This window comes from Rhinopithecus bieti, unplaced genomic scaffold (assembly GCF_001698545.2).
Source record: "Rhinopithecus bieti isolate Rb0 unplaced genomic scaffold, ASM169854v2 scaffold_21726, whole genome shotgun sequence".
Taxonomy (NCBI): Eukaryota; Metazoa; Chordata; class Mammalia; order Primates; family Cercopithecidae; genus Rhinopithecus; species Rhinopithecus bieti.
The window spans coordinates 97,672-103,671 of NW_016811100.1; the positions used below are offsets into that span (position 1 = coordinate 97,672).

The 6,000-nt window shown below is 39.7% G+C and overlaps 1 protein-coding gene and 1 pseudogene across 1 annotated transcript in view; both read left to right on the forward strand.

Annotated features, from left to right (window-relative positions):
* RAB2A (RAB2A, member RAS oncogene family) overlaps positions 1–6,000 on the forward strand; it is a 106,406-nt gene that overhangs the window by 14,262 nt on the left and 86,144 nt on the right. The gene's annotated exons all lie outside the window — the stretch shown is intronic.
* On the forward strand, positions 2,420–2,830 carry LOC108543158 (ubiquinol-cytochrome-c reductase complex assembly factor 2 pseudogene; annotated as a pseudogene).

Genomic DNA, 6,000 nt, shown 5'->3' on the forward strand with positions numbered 1-6,000 from the left:
GGAGTTGGTCTTGCCTATAGAAAAAAAGCTGTTCACTCTGCTGAACATGTGTTAACCACAAAATGGCTCTCCTTGATTCTGTTGTCCTCCTTGACTCAATAAAAGAAAAAGTACTTTTCTATCTCAGGTGTCCTCACGATCCACTTGAGATGGAGAAGAATATCAAGGAGGTACTATTTTTCACTAGTCTTCAAGGAAGAGATGGGAAAGCCAGTAGTTGTTTTCTACCTTGATTTTTTTTTTATTCTTTAGACAGATTTTCGCTCTTGTTGCCCAGGCTGTAGTACAATGGTGTGATCTTGGTTCACTGCAAACTCCACCTCCTGGGTTCAAGCGATTCTCCTGCCACACCCTCCCGAATAGCTGGGATTACAGGTGCCAGCTGCCATGCCCAACTAATTTTTTTGTATTTTTAGTAGAGACAAGGTTTCACCATGTTGGTCAAGCCGGCCTTGAACTCCTGACCTGAGGTGAACCACCCGCCTTGGCCTCCTAAAGTACTGTAATTACAGGCATGAGCCACCGTTCCCGGCCTACATTGATTTCTTCTACACTCACTCTTGGTACTTGTGGTACCACTTGAATGATTTCAGTCAATTTTGAACCCCTTTGGAAAGAGGTGGTTTTGTAGCTCTATAGAAGTCTTTGATATAAATAAATCTGTTAATCAGTGGTTGTCTTCTTTCTTTGGATAAAGTATTATTAGTTCAGTTTTAACTATGTCAAAGGGCAAAGTAAAAGTATATGTGTCCCAGATTACTTATGCTCAAGGCTTTACTTGACACAAAAACTAATAAATAGCTAAAAAGTTATAAATTAAAGCAATAATTATGTATACCTGATGAATTGAGTCACCAGTCCTCTATGTAAAGGTATTTGTTATACTTGCTCAGGATAAACTTGGGTGTGAGGTGAAGAAATTCTACTGGATTCATAGCTACATGGATCTTTTTTTTTTCTTCCCGAGACGGAGTCTTGCTCTGTTGCCCAGGCTGAAGTGCAGTGGCACAGTCTCAGCTCACTGCAACCTCCGTCTCCTGGGCTCAAGCGATCCTCCCACCTTGGCCTCCTGAGTAGCTGGGACTACAAGTGCATGGGACTACAGCCGGCTATTTTTGTATTTTTTGTAGAGACAAGGTCTCACTATGTTGCCTAGGCTGGTCTCAAATTCCTGGGCTCAAGCAGTCTGTACTCCTTGGCCTCCCCAAGTGCTGGGATTGTATACATGGGCCACCGCACACAGCCTGCTACAGGGATTTTCATCTGGTTTAAGAACTGTGTCCATAAAGGACTGCCATGTAGGCAAGCTGGAAGGAGCATGCTGCTACGTGCAATCCTGAATTTTTTACTTCTGATGTTAGCAACAACTTGGACGCAGTTCAATTTGGTTGAAAGAGCTAATATATAATTTGGATTTTAACTGACAGAATCCAAAGGGACCTTGGTAGGCAGAATGATTGTCCAAATTTTAGCAAAATTGAATTAAATAAAAATGAAGTTAAAACCCAGTATTTGCTTGTGAAATAACCATACAAATACAAAATGGAGGTCAGCTGGTTCGATATCCACACATGTCTAAAAACTTAGTTTTACATTACTTGATTCATATGAGTCAGATAAGTAATAAAGTGAACCAAAGAATAAATGTGATGCTAGATTAGTAAAAGTATAGTGTACGGATAAGGCAGGTTCTACCCTGTCAGGCCTCAACTGCAATTCAGTTCTGAAAATCTTGTTTTAAAGAAATATCTACAAACAGGAGTTCATGCTCAGGAGACCAGTAACACTGGTATGAAGGCTATAACATTCATGACATTTTAGGAATTGTTGAGTATCTGAACCATTTTAACCTTAAAAAGAAGACTTAAAGGAGAATATAATAATGACTTTCAGATACTTAGGTGACTGACATATAAAAGAGGGACTCATACCAGGACCATGAGTAGAAGACATACAGCTGGACTCTTCATAAAATGGAAAGAGCTTGTTCACTGGTAAGTTAACTTGTGCTGGAGTAGGAGTTTGATTGACACATATGAAGGCGTGGAAGGTGGAGTTTATGCAAAGGATAGAGATTTGCAGTTGATTTTTTTTCTTCTTCCCTTAAAGAAATTTAAGATACTATTGTGGGCCAGGCGTGGTGGCTCATATCTGTAATTCCAGCATTTTGGGTGGCCAAGGCGGGTGGATTGGTTGAGATCAGGAGTTCAAGACCAGCCTGACCAACATGGCAAAACCCCATCTCTACTAAAATATAAAAATTAGCTGGGCGTGGTGATGGGTGCCTAATCCCAGCTACTCGGGAGACTGAGGCAGGAGAATCACTTGAAGGCGGAGGTTGCAGTGAACTGGGATCGCACCACTACACTCCAGCCTGGGCGACAGAGCAAGACTTCTGTCTCAAAAACAAAACACAACAACAACAAAAAGATACTACTGGGGGCCCAAAATGGTGGCCAGCCGGTACCGGCCTTTTCTTAAGCTCTGTGAGAAATGGCCAGTGGAGGAGACCAAACGGGGCCGGGACTTTGGCGCTTACCCACGACAGCTGGTAGCACAGGCCTTTCGGGAGGGAGAGAATACCCAGGTTGCAGAGCCTGAGACCTGTGATTAGATGTACCAGAGCTTAGCGCGACTCCATACAAACTACTACAAACCCAAGTACCCTCGCCCCAGAGACACCAGCTTCAGTGACCTGTCGTTGGAAGAGTACAAGGTGATCCTGTCCACAGACACCTTGGAAGAGCTTAAGGAAATAGATAAAAGCATGTGGAAGAAACTGCAGGAGAAGTTTTCCTCCAAGGGTCTGGAGGAGGATCATAAGGCCTGAACTCAGGCCTTACCTCGCCCACATACCTAGGTGTGGAGTCTTGTACATTGCCATCGTCCATAAAACTGCCCCAGTTTCCCGCGGAAAAAAAAAAAAAATAGATACTATTGTGGGCAGTCCCTGTGCTGGAGTTCAAAAAATGAAGACTGTCCCACCCTACAGGGAAGATCAGTTTGCCACAATAACTACAAGAAAATGTAATAAAAATACGTACGAAGTACTAAAGGTATGTGGACAGGCTTAGATTTCAGATTGTCAGTAAACCTTTATTGAGCACCCGCTTACTGTATGCTGGTACTATGTTGTGACATTCATATGTGTTCTCACAGTAATCTTAGTAGGTAACTATTAACCCCTTTTTCCAAATGAAAAATCAATAACTAGACGTGGTGGAATGTGCCTGTAGTCCTGGCTACGTGGAAGGCTGAGATAGGAGGATTGTTTGAGGCTAGGAGTTCAGGGCTGCAATGTACCATGATCACGCCTATGAGTAGCCACTGCCCTCCAGCCTGGGCAGTGTAGTAAAATTCTCTCTTTAAAATAAAACATAAATAACAAATGAAAAATCAGGTGATAGGTACAGATTTGGTATAACTTGTTTAAATAATTGTCCACCTAATCAGTAGAATCAGTTTGTACTTTTGCCACATCTTTATATTACATGAGAAATACTGGGCTGGCTCCTCATACTTATTTTGCCAAGAAGGTTTAATGACTTTATACCAGGAGTGATGTACAAAATGTGGCAATAAAGGGTTTTCATCAGGACTGGGGGAAAGGGATATGATGATTAACACTAAGGAATCTTGGGACTATACTGTGAAGACCATTGTGTGTCATAGTTTAAGGGATTGCTTAACCCTCTGGATATCTGCATTAAGGAGCATTATTCCCTTCCCCATTCTCTAAGTGGGGCAAATTTCTACCCTCAACTCAGATATTTGTACAGTAATAAGCCTCATTCACCATTTAATCTTTTTTTTGTTTTTTTTTTCTCTTGCTTGGCCTTTCCCCCCATTCTTTCTGGCTTAAAGTCTCATTTCTTGGAGAATTTGTAGGAGAAGTAGAAAAATCATATTGGACTTAAGTGTGACTGAATTTTCAGCCTTAGCCATGAATAAGTCTTATTAAAAGTACTACTTAGTAGTATTCTTCAGAGATTTTAGACACAGGGAGGAGAAAGAAATCAAAATTTTCTATTTCACAGTGCATTATTTTACTTGCAGGCTTTCTTGTAATTTTCTTACCAGATCAACATTTAAAGTAGCTATATTTGGTCACACTAGAAGTTTTGCTGGTTATTTAAATGCAGTGACACTATGGAGGTAGTTGGATGAAGTCAATAAAAGTACTGCTTATATAGTGTTGATGAAAGTTCCTCTTCACACTTTACATATGTAAGCAAGCATAGTAAACATCCTTCCAGAAATTTTCTGTACCTCTGTAAGCCTGTGTATGTGTACATGTGCCCCAATTCTACCAGTAAGATTATACAATCACTACTGTTCTAGAGTTTTATTTTTTTCATTTGAGGGTAAATCTTGAGTGTCTTTCTGTATCACCACATGTAAATCTCTCTCATTTTTTAAAAACTCTAGATGGACAAACCACAATTTATCAGCTTCTGATTTCTGTTAGTTGAGGTCTGTGGTAGCAAATAACAGAAACCAATTCTGGTTACTGTAAACAGATGATTTTATTGGAAAGATTGGATGGTTCACAGACGGGAAAGCAATAAAATCAAATTTGAAGATGGGCAAAATGAAGAAAGGCAAGGCACAGCAAAATTGCTGTTGTCAGTACGGCCTGCTTGAGAAGATGCTGGATGCATACCACTGGCCTCCACTGCTCTCATTTCCACTGTAGCCACCATGTATTGTCTGTTGATGGTCCTTGATATTGCAGCACTTTTTCAAGATTCTAAGTTCTAGATAGGAGTATCTGATTGGCTCAGTCAAGGACACATATCTCCCTGCCCTAGCTGCTAGGGATCTCAAAGAAGAGTGCTCTGATGCTAGGTAGCGAGAAACAGCAAATGTCCACCTACACCTGCTTTGATGAATATCGTTATAGACAATGTTGCTGTTAGCCTTCTTGTGCATTTGTGCAAGAAGTAAAATTTCTGGGTCACTGGTAGTTACATTTTGCATTTTGATAGGCACTGCCAAATTACCTTCCATTAAAAGTATGAATTTAGAAAGAATATTTAATTTTGACTTTGGTATATATTTCAGGTACTTACAGTTCAACAGCCTAACCAACATTAATTGTGTATATTAGGTCACATAGGTGACCTAATTGGAACAGTATTATTTGGGATAAAGTCAGCATAGTGGAAATAGTGTTCTTTTAAAAACATTTCTCTTTATTAAATTTCTGCAGTGTCAGAATCATTTCACTTATAGAATGTTCCTTTCATCCCTAGTATTGCTAGCTGGAAAGTGAGATAACTTTCTTTTTAGTTAGCAAATGTATTGATTGCAAATAGCAGCATGTATCTGGGAAAGAACAAATTCAGGAGGTTGAGTGGACCAGTGGGAAAAGAAACTATGACTTAGAATCAAAAAACTTGATTTTGAGTTTCTGCCTCTTATTATTTATGTTAAATTGCCAACAAATGATTCAAATTTTTTCTTTGATCTCTGTCCTTGTAAATATCTCTGTCCTCGTAAATATCAATTAAAAGAGAATAAAAGTATTCCAGATTCTTCCCAGTTTATCTATTTTACTGTCAGTACTAGCAAAAATGTGGATGAGATCTTTTGTTGTATATGAGTTGGATCAGACACTACACAGTAATTTCTAGGTTTGTTTTTTATAAGCCACAGTATAAAGTATATTTTACATTGCAATCTATGGTTCATGTGTGTAAATGCATGTATATCTCCAAAACAAAAATTTCTTTCTTTTTTTTTTTTTATTATACTTTAAGTTCTAGGGTACATGTGCATAACGTGCAGGTTTGTTACATATGTATACTTATGCCATGTTGGTGTGCTGCACCCATCAACTCGTCAGCACCCATCAATTCATCATTTATATCATGTATAACTCCCCAATGCAATCCCTCCCCCCTCCCACCTCCCCATGATAGGCCCCAGTGTGTGATGTTCCCCTTCCCGAGTCCAAGTGATCTCATTGTTCAGTTCCCACCTATGAGTGAGAACATG